General features: G+C 41.7%; 1 pseudogene; it reads right to left on the bottom strand.

Annotated features, from left to right (window-relative positions):
• Positions 1 to 221: 221 nt before the first annotated feature.
• LOC147448780 (uncharacterized) lies at positions 222 to 7,755 on the bottom strand (annotated as a pseudogene).
• Between the last annotated feature and the right edge of the window lie 3,900 nt (positions 7,756 to 11,655).

Genomic DNA, 11,655 nt, shown 5'->3' with positions numbered 1-11,655 from the left:
TAACAAACTACCTTTGTTATAATACACATGCATATACATACACCAGCTATCTTGATGACCATTAGGACTTGCAATGGATGGGTGATCACCTACTTCCAAAAGCACAACCACAGTATAGATGTTTTTCAGCTCTCAAAAACCTCCCTTTAAGTACAACAAAACACAAAACAATTCATCATATTTCAATGTGCAGCCATGATGAAGCTGACACAAATGGGCTATCATCGACCGACACTGATTGGTATAAACTCCTGTATGTGATGGCTACTAATGGCGAAAGAATTAAGTGGTGGAGAGGTGGAGATGTTTGGTTTAGGTGGGCTTTTGGAGATGGAAACTGTGCCTTCCAAATATTGCACCACCTCACTCATGGATGGTCTACTTGCAGGGTGGTCCTGGATACACCACAAAGCTACAAAAGCTGTTGTCCAAATTTGATGGCCATGAGCCCCATCATCCTCTACGTGTGATGTTTGCACAGAGATGCCTAAGCGAGGATCTAGCATGAGCACCATATTACCTTGCATGGCAGCGTCAAAGGAAACTACTGGGAAGTAGCACATACTATCTGTATTGGCATCTTGAAGTGCAAAATTGCGTTGTCCCCATTGATCAACTCCAACAATACCATCCCATAGCTGTACACATCGAACTTTGTGCTTGGTGTGCTTTATCCTTCCCTCCAAAACTATGGTGCCATGTACCCGAAGTTCCTCTCGCCAGTGTCACTACTTGGCTCTCATCTCTACCCATTAGCGTTGACAAACCAAAATCTGCAATCTTGGGCCTCATGGCTTCATCCCAGATTATGTTTTGTGGATTGATGTCGCAATGTATTGTTCAGTGTCGGCATTTCTCGTGCAAGTAGCTTAATCCCCTTGCTAACCCTAATGCAATTGCGTACCTCTGACCCCAATGAAGAATTATCTCTTCATGAACATTAGCACTTTTGGTGGTAAAGAGACATTTATCGAGGGATCCATTTGCCACATACTCATATATAAGCATTTCATGATCCTCTTGAACATAGAAGCCAAGCAACCTGACAACATTGACATGATGAATTCGCCCTATAGTAACCACCTCATTCAAAAACTGTCTCTTCATGTGCTTTGACCTTATCTCCAGCACCTTCATAGCAATCTCCACTACAGTAGTAGCTCCTTCTTTGTTGGTAGTGGTCATAGTACACGTCTGCTGGGGAAGTGTCGCTTTATAGACCACACCAAACCCGCCTTCACCAACAACACAGTTAAATGATTGTGTTGCGGATGGAATGGAGCTATACGAGTACTCCATGGTCCGCTCGGTGATACCCTCCAAATCCCTCAAAATGATTGAAAGATTGGGCCTATACGTGGACTCTTGCAAGCGTCTCAACACTTTCTTCAACACATATATTGCTAGATGCGACAATCTCGAGACCGGGTCATGGAAAATCTTTCTGATCTTGCCAAAATAATAAAATCCTAGAAAAGCCAACATCAAAGCTACCACCAATACACCTAAGAAAATTTTAAAGGCATGGTTGCATCGCATTATTCCACGATAGTAGGGCCAGTTGTCTGAAACATATAAGGAGCTCAAATGTTAGAAAGCATGTGCTTCTCAACAAGTCCAAATGCCCCATCATCAATGCATGTGTCATACTCGATAAGGAATTTTATTGTGTTTTAATATAAAATTGTATTATTTATTATATATATATAATCACAAAATGTTTATATATTCCAAAGGTCTCGCTTAAATAATGTGAAAGGTGCACATTGCATATTAACATTTTGAAAAAAAATAAATGAGAAAGACATTAATGCTTTTTTATAAGAAAAAATAAATTTAATAAACATAATAAAAAAATAAAAAAAATCAATGCACCATTAAAAAATAGCATTTGAAAAGACATGACTTCTTCCAATTCAAAAATTCTGGAGCTCTTTTTGAAGGACACATGTCAAACATTTAGAGTTGAACAACAAAAATTATGAGAAAAAAGCTCCTTTTGCACAATGAAAACTGACAAAAATATGTTGTGAATTAAATAAAAGAAAACATCATCGTATTCGTATTTGCAGTAGAAGCTAGAGATTATAAATTGGTCTTCATAACGGTAGAATCCCCCAACGTTCCTACACTTGGTACACCAGCTATTTGTCGAAGAAATTTGAACTTTCCCTTTCTCCATAATTATATAACTCGATGGTGACATCGTACAACCAAATGTATAATGGGAACACACCTAGGTATCCATGTCATGACGCAGCCTGAGCTCCTTGCCTGGTGCAATAAGGCTAAGGCAAGAAGTCGTAGCAAGCTCATTTTGACATATAATTCTACGGCTCTTGCAATACGCACTTTCTTCCTTCCGATAGTACTGTGGCCAGTTGATAGAGTTTACATACTGAGACACAGCAGCCACATCTATGCAATCGAAGAATAGGTAAAAATTTTGGACAGAAAACTAAAATGCATCGTACGCGAAGCCGGTAAGATTGACAGAGGCAGGGATGTTGAATTGAGAGAAACTCTCGGAGGTGAGGAGAGAGGCACAAAATTCCATGGTGAGCAGAGAGGTGTCCCACGAAAGACACATGTCGCTGGTCTAGCACCTCTATGATATATATGGGGAGTCTCTACTGTAGTTTGTTATGATGGCAAGGGGAGGCAGATCACCAGGGTTGGCTGCTTCTAGGGTAGCAGATAAAGAATTATAATGAGCATGCGTGGAGGAGGAGCTGCAATTGGAGAGAAAAAAATCGGGCGACGCAGCACAAGAGGCAGAGTCCCAAAAAGGGTACAAAATGTGTGGAAAGTGCTTTGCACTTTACACATAAGTAGTTGGAGTTCAAACCTCGCCACAAATATCTTATCCTATAACGGCTATATTGCTTATCCAAGCCTATTAAAGGAACTCCCCTTTGTATATTACATGTGCGCAGTTGAGTGTGATTCAAATTTGAATTTCCCCCTCTACTTGGTGTCAGCTCCCCCTTCCCTTCTCTCTCACACCTCTCTCTCTTCTCTACCTCCATCTCTCTGTCTACTCTCTCTTCCTCTCCTCTCTCACTCTATCTTCTATATAGTACTCAAGTTCAGATGGTATAAGATCTTTAGAACTTGAGCTCCTAAGTACTTTAATAGCCTTCTCTCAAAGCAACGGCCTATTTTACGCCCATCTCTCACTTCCAAGGTTTACTCGGCTAGCATGACTAGCGCCTCGCCACCTATGGTTGCAACCACCAAGTCAAGGTATTTCACCATTGATAAGCTCAATGGGAACAATTACAATGTGTGGAAATTGAGAATGGAGCTATATTTGAAGAAACTTGGTCTGCGGAAGATTGTTTTTGGAGATGAAATAAGACCAAGTGAAGACGAGTACGCCTCCGACACGGAGCTACACTCGGCATGTGATTCAAGGGACATTATGGCTCAAATGGAGATTATACTCCATTGTGAGGATAGGCAAGTCCAAATGGGGTGGACTCTATCCACCTCTAAGTCTATTTGGGAGTTCTTCAACAACATCTATGAGCACACTGATCTTGTTTATTAAGTTTCCCTGATCAAGAGGCTTGTAAACAATACTATGTAAGAAGTCCAATCTGCAGTCAAGTTCCTTGACAATTGGCAGCCACTGCTAGATGAAATTATAATCTCTGGAATGGATTTTTCAGTGAAATTTCAATGTATGCTTCTATTGGCAGCTTTACCTGCAAGCTTGAGAGCCTTTGTTACTACTCAAGCTATGTCTCAAATGCAATTGCAAGCCCTTGTATCCAAAATCCATCAGGAAGAAGCTTTAAGAGATCCATCTAATGGCTCTACTCAAGTGGCTCTAGCCACTCAAATCAATTTCAAAAAAGGTGGTCCTAGCCACCATTACAACAATTCAAGGCAGTTGCATAAAGGTGGTTCTAACCGCCTTAGAAATGCACCTTATGGTCAAGTTCAATGTCACAATTGTAAGAAGTTCAGACACATTGCCAAGGACTGCAGGTCCAAAACCAAGCATCATGGTGGTAATCATGGAGGATTCAACGGACATAAAATAAATGGAGGCTATCATCACAAAGCTCATGCTCATTTCACCAATATTTCAAGCTATGATGGTGATATTTCTATACAACTTTTTGTTGCAAGCTTCAGTTACTTTAAGCCACATCACAACTCTTCTATCTGGTACCTAGAGACTGGAGCTACACATCACATGACATATCATTTTGATGGGCTTGCACACTACACTCCTCTTCAACACCCACTTGAAGTCCTCATGGGGGATAGCAACATTCAATATGCTCAAGGATATGGAATTGTTGCCATTACCCTACCAAATGGCACTATAGCTCACTTAGACAAGGTATACTATGTACCTGGTCTAAAGGAGAATCTCATCTCAGTAGGAGAGCTCACCTCCAAGGGCATTACAGTTTCTTTCACGCATGATAAGTGAATCCTGCATACAATTGATACAAATCACAAGCCTTTCTCTATATCTTGCCCCAAAGAAGGACACTTATATCCTCTTGGCTCTAGCAAAGTCCAAGCCAAAGCACTTTCAAGAGTCATCAATTCTCCTAAGCAAGAGGAGACACTGACTTGGCACTACAGACTAGGTCATGTCTCGCAACAAGTGCTCAAACATATGCAGCAGAAGGAGCTAGTGGTAGGTTTGCCAACCACAATTACACCAATTACATTTTGTGAAGCATGCATATTGGGCAAAGCTAAGCATTTCAAGTTTCCAAGGTCAAAGTCGCATACAGCTCAACCTCTTGAGTGGCCCAATGCAGACACAGTCACTCACTGGAAACAAATACTTCCTAATCTTCATCGGTGACTATACAAGGTACACTCATGTCTACTTCTTGGCAGATTAAAGCTACAACATTTATCAAATTTCAGGCTTTCAAAGTTACGGTGGAGATACAACTGGATCACAAAATCAAGGCACTGAGGACAAACAATGGTGGGGAATACAAAAGCAATGAGTTTTAACAATATTGTGTATCAAATGGTATTGGACAAGAATTTACAATTCCGAATCACCCTCAGCAAAATGGAGTCGTCAAGCGCAAGAATCGCACTTTAGACGAAGCTGCCCGCTCAATGCTAGCCCTCGCTCGACTTCCTATTACATTCTCGGAAGAAGCCGTAGCTACTGTCACCTACATTCAAAATTGAGACCTCTCATATGAAAAACCACACAAAATTGCTTACCATCTATGGTTCAACCACCCGCCCAACATAACCCATCTCAAAATATTTGGTTCCCCACCATATCCTCTGCTCACCAGTCCTCAAGCCAAATTTTCTCCTAAGAGCATCCAAACTATCTTCTGCAGATATGGCGACACTGATGGCGTCAAGGCATATCGCCTTTACGATTCGAAAACCCATAAATTTTTGCTCTCAAGGTTAGTAATCTTCTGCGAGTTTCTTCTATTTAATCACCCCGGTGAAGCCCCACCCTCATCGACCACTGAGCCTCTTCTCACTACCCCAGTTCTTGATGGCTGCAACAATCCTAAAACCCATTCAAACCACCCTATGGTCTCTCATGTGAACACAAGCCACAACCAATTAATCAACCCTTTAAGTAAAACAAGCTTAAAAACGCATGATGGCGAAATACTCCAGACAGCCAATTGCAACTACACGCACACACCCCCAATCACATGCGCTCATCACGGCACCCTATCCACCACTGCCACTCATAGTTAGTGGTTGGCTTGTTTTGTTTGCCCCATTCTCCTTAAACAATAGCAAAACATGATAAGCAATTCCCACACACACACACATGCTTAGCCCTCTGTATCACGCCAATCGACATCTCATGAGCACCACTTCTCAAGATCCATTGCACCATTTCCTGCTCCACACACAAACATCCCCCTACCTCATTCAAAAACGGCCCAAAACAGCCCTCATTTCAGCCCCTCAGCTTCTCCTTCATTGCCTCTAAGCATGGCACACTCACCTATTGTAGTCTCATCCTCATACTCAACCCCGCCTACTTCTACTACTTGTAGAAACACTATCACTCCCATCAGCATTTCCTCTTCATCCTCAGCCCTCAAGGCATCTAATCAACACTCTAATCGACCTAAGTTCTTGCATGATTTTCTTATCAAATGGGGATGGGTTCAATGCACTTCTGACCCCAATCTATTCTATCATACTCTCTTTCATGGATGGGCAACCATTGGTGTCTATGTCGATGGCATTCCTATCATTGCTAGTGATGAGACATATGTCTCACATGTTGAGGAGATGTTCAAGGAAGAATTCCCAATCCATGAAAACAACCCTATGAACTACTTCTTGGGCATATAGGTCAACAAGGATCCAAATGGCAGATTCATCAAGCTCTCACAACAGAAATACATTGGAGATAGTATGGTCTTCTCTCTTCTAACGCACAATTCTCTACTCCACTGCTTGTCAAGCATAAACTATTCACATCTCTGCCACCATCTGATGATGATACTTATTCTATGCCAAGCTTTCCCTATGCTCACTTCATTGGCCAGCAAAGGTACCTCATTTCATGCACAAGGCTTGACATTAGCTTTATTGTTCATGTATTATCTCGCCATATGAAGGCACCTCACAAGTGCCATGGTCTCGCTGAAAAGAGGTCACTGCACTACTTACATCACACTCTCCATCATTCTCTCACCTATTATCGTCAGCACCACTCATCACCATTGAAACTCAAAGGTTTTATTGATGCCGATTGGGCCGGGCAAGACCCGAATATGCATAGCATCTCTGGGCATGTATTTCTTCTTGCAGGTGGTGCTATTTCTTGGTGAAGCGAGCGCCATAATTCACTTGCTCTATCATCTCCCGAGGCAGAGTATATAGAAGCATCCTTCGCTGCTCGAGAAGCATTGTGGCTTCACCAACTCCTAGAAGAACTTCCAATTCCATGTGCCACTCCTCCAATCATTCTACATTGTGACAATCAGTTAGCAATTGCAATGGCGAAGAGTCCTTAGCTTACCGAGCGTACAAAGCACATCAAGCTCACGTATCACTTCATCAAGGAACTAGTAGAATACAGCTTCATCCACCTCAAATACATCTCTATCATATAGAATGTCGCCAATTTCCTTACCAAAGCAGTTTCTCCCGAGAAACATATTCTTTGCTCAGCAAGAGCCGGTTCGGAAGCTCCCTAGCTTCATCTTCAACAACATTCATTGTATTTCAGCATAGTTTTTTATTTTTGAATTCGCATTTGAAGAGGATCTCCTCAGAAATGCTCTATGCTTTCTGTTATGGTTTCGGTTTGAGGGGGGATGTGGAAAATGCTTTGCACTTTACACCTAAGAAGTTGGAGCTCAAACCTCACCACAGATATCTTATCCTATAACGGCTATATTGCTTATCCAAGCCTATAAAAGGAACTCCCCTTTGTATTGTACAAGTGTGCAGTTGAGTGTGATTCAAATTTGAGTTTCCCCCTCTACTTGGTGTCAGCTCTCCCTTACCTTCTCTCCCGCACCTCTCTCCGTTCTCTACGTCCATCTCTCTGTCTACTCTCTCTTCCTCTCCTCTCTCACTCTATCTTCTATATAGTACTCAAGTTCACAAAATGTTGAGATCAGCACACGGCACAGAAGGCCCACATGAGTTAGAATTCGTTGCACTCATGATCAGCTCACCATTGCCCATACATGTCCAGCTTGAAACCAAGGACAACAATAGTACCTAGCAGACATTCCAAACAACTTTGCACCTGCGCCCCATCTTCTACGCTATATATATTATGTATTTTCTTTAATGGATGTGGAGAATAAATGTTACATTACAAACTTGCATGTAGATCTTGCAGATGATTCTTCAGCCATCATCTGATCATGATGGCCTGACTTTTCCACATCCCCACATTCCATGTTTGACCACTTTTAGGGTGCTGCACGCATCACTGCAGATCGAGTGCTGAAAATAGACAATTAGTGCGCATGTGTCAAACTTCTCAGGCAGGATGAGAATTTTCCCACACTTGTCACTTGAATTATCCACATTCTAGAAAGCTCAAACACATTCCCTAGAACCAAAAGAAACCACTTGGAACCATATCTAAGGTCCCAATACCCTATCCAGGCATGTACATGTGCCCGACTCCTATCACGCGAACCTGGCTATTCACAATGTGTACACGTTTCATCTTTTTTAAAACTCAAAACCACTTTTCAAATACCCCAGATGCATGTACTTACATATTTTTGTACATATGGCCTTGCATATACACGCTACTTTTTACACGTCTAAAGCAGTCTATCAGCGATTGCTCACGCACCCGGAAACCCCCCAATAGCGCCAGTGGATGCCTTCTCTGTATCCGGCCTTGCTCTACATGTCTCCTCGTGCTCTCTGCTTCTCCATGCACCTATTGCAGTAATGCCGCCATGCAGCTACGTCGGCTTATTCACCTTTTATACTTTCTAGCTTAATGAAGTTTTCCTTTTTTTTTAAATCCCTTGGTTGGCCTTGGTTCTCACCCCAACAATGTCGATGCTAAAAAAACCTTCTTTTTATATCAACTAAGGTATTTCTTGCAGAACATATTTCTCCTGCATGTTCAATTTAAATCCATCATTAAAAAAAAACTTTTCCTTCACACCAGTTGCATGCTCGTCCCGTTTTTCAATTAAAAAGATCTCTTATGCAAGACCTTGACCAATGGTCCTCCATACCCTTGTCACATTGTAATGCACTTTACAAAATCTATTGATAATATAGATGGATCCGTGAATTCCCGTGAACCCAGTTGACTTCATAAAAGTGCTCTTTGAAAGATGAAATCTCATTGAGAGAAACCACGATCACTGCGATCTCCTTGATCACCGCCAACCTTAGTACCGCAATCTCCCAGTACTTTGCCATTTAATGATCGGAAGACTACTTTCATCTGACATAGCCTGCAAATAATCTCGTTGTGTATCATTTAGTCATATATCTCACCATGGATGCATAGCGACACCCGCATTTTAGAGGGGGATCTATGGTTGAAGTCAACGTCATGTGTTGGCCAAGATCACAACCTTTAATCTAGAATGTGAACTTGATGTAAACTAAGTGTAAACTCAAGAGAACGTGAACTTGTTGTGAACTAGTGAACGCGACAAAAATTGGAAGTGAACACAATGTGAGCTATTGTTTCCCAAACATAACAAAATGTGTGCGCAAGCTCAGTGGTAAGGTCAGATTCACCTACGAGATCAAAGGTCACAACCTCATCCTATTGTTGTTTTGCAAGGCTGGAGCCCGTTGAAGTCCTCCAGCCTTGCGTGCGAAATTAAAGTGCCAATCTTTAGCTGCTTCTGACCATGTCATTGTTGGCAATGCAATAATGCGGACTCCAAAGGCAATTTTTTTTTTTTTCTCCATCAAAGGCTAGAAGAAAAAGAGACAAAACCACTATAGAGCTATTTTTGACTTTAGAAATTTGCATGCGAGCACTATTATTAAAGTGCATGGCCATCGGCTTCTTCGTCGTCCTCTCTTTTCTTTCTCATTAATCAATCAATCAGGCTTTGCATTGCTTGATTAGTACTAATAGACATGGCAGGCATCTAGATCTAGCTAAGAGACACTAACTCCCAACTTCCCAAGTAGCTGAGAGCTTGACCTCAAACATCATCTTCTTTGGGCTAGTATTGCTCAACCCAAGTGGAGAGGTGGTCATGAAAGAGAAGGTCAATCTACTAGGTTAAACTAGCAACAATGAAGTAGAATACGACACACTAATTCATGGTTTGAATATGTGCATTGGCCAAGGTATACAACGTCTCACGGTAAAAGGGGATGCACTTCTCATTGTGAAGAAAATTCTAGGTATTTGGGCTTGTAAGAATGAAAGGCTAAGGCAAAAGGTTTATGCCATCCGTAAATTCTTCAATCAATTTGAAGAAGTACAATTGTATCATATTCCTAGGAAACAAAATGAAGATGTTCATTTGCTTGCCCAAAAATCAGTTGCATGTGTTGAAGGTGAAGTGCAGGTCATCATGGCAGCAACAGTGATTAAACAACCAAGGTACCAGGGGATGGAGTCATTGGCTCCCATTGTGAGCTACATTTTAGAGGGCGAGTTTCCAAAAGGCTTCACAAAGGCTCAAAAGAGGAGGCTCATTAAGAAGGCGAGTTCGTATTTGTTTTTGGAAGGTGTCCTCTACCAAAGAGGAAAAGATCAAGTTTGCAGCAGAATACTGACAACCAAGGAGATTCCAGCCATTCTTGAAGGTTTGCATGAGGAAACGTGTGGTGGTCATTTTTCACAGGAACTGACTGCGAAAAAGATTTTGCTCGTTGGGTATGTTTGGCCAAGCTTGCACATTGATGTTCAACATTGGTGTAAAAGCTACCACAACTATCAGATTAATGGAAACAAGAGTCTGTTACATGGTCCACGTCAGTTAGTCCTTGCAAATGGTCCGTTTGAAAAATGGGGCATTGATGCTATGGATCCATTTCGTAGGACTAAAAATGGAAAATTCTATATCTTGGTGTCCATAGACTACATGACTAGGTGGATAGAAGCTCAAAGTGTGGCAAGAGTAAATGAGAGGACAGTTAGCAAGTTTGTGTACACTCACATTTGTTGCAGATTTGGCACACCTTTGGAGATTGTCTATGATAATGGTCCAAGATTTAGGAAGGTCTTGCTCACAGAAGTTTGTGATGAGCTTCACATTCTACATCGGCATAGCACACCTTACTATCCTCAATCAAATGGTATGGTAGAGAAGGCTAATGGAATCATTGCAGGAATCATTTGAAAGAAGGTAAAGAACAAGACAAAGCTATGGGATGACTTCTTGGATGGAGCATTGTGGGCCTATCAAACTACCTACAAGGAAGCGATAGAGTTCACACCCTTCCACCTACCTAGTCTATGGTCAAGAAGCTTTGCAACCCATCGAGCTCAACATCCCAACGATGTGACTTCATGGAAAGGTGGCCCAAGGAAAATAAGCAGCATGGGAAGATCGACTTCTCACGCTCGCAGAACTAGAATGGAAACGGGAGGCGGCTTATGAGTGCTATAAAAGAAAGGCTACTCAAATAAAGGACAAGCTCAACAAAAAGGTGAAATACAAAGGGATCAAGGAAGGAGATTTGGTGCTAAGGTACGATAATAGCCTTGAAAATCGCTTTGATGTGAAGTTCAATACTAGATGGCAGGGTCCCTACATTGTAAAGAAGGCCTACTATTCACGCTACTATCAACTCATGGATTTGGATGGCAAGGAGCATCCCAAGAAGGTGAATGGGTATCGATTAAAGCCTTACTTGAGTCGAGTTCTACCAGAGGATCTACAAGAGCAACAAATAGCTACAATACCATGTAAGTCTTTGAGCTTGGTACTACAAGATGAAGATTTGATTAAGGCACCAAATATCACGAAGGATCAAAAAACACTCTCATTGGAAGGTATGCCTTTTGATGGTACATGAATGTACCATCATCTAGGGGAGGGCTACATGATAGCTATTTTTTCGGCTCTCATAAAATGTTTTAAGAAGCCACTTCACCCCAAAGAAACACCCTAACACAATGACTAGGCTCGCTTTTTCATTGTAAATAGTGTGCGTGCGTTTAGGGTTTTTATCACATTAGTTTTATCAAATCATTGGGCTAGG

This window comes from Adiantum capillus-veneris, chromosome 10 (assembly GCF_014529385.1).
Source record: "Adiantum capillus-veneris isolate H3 chromosome 10, ASM1452938v2, whole genome shotgun sequence".
In the NCBI taxonomy this organism is placed as follows: Eukaryota; Viridiplantae; Streptophyta; class Polypodiopsida; order Polypodiales; family Pteridaceae; genus Adiantum; species Adiantum capillus-veneris.
Note: the sequence above shows the minus strand (reverse complement) of the source record. Positions and strands in the feature narration are given on the sequence as shown.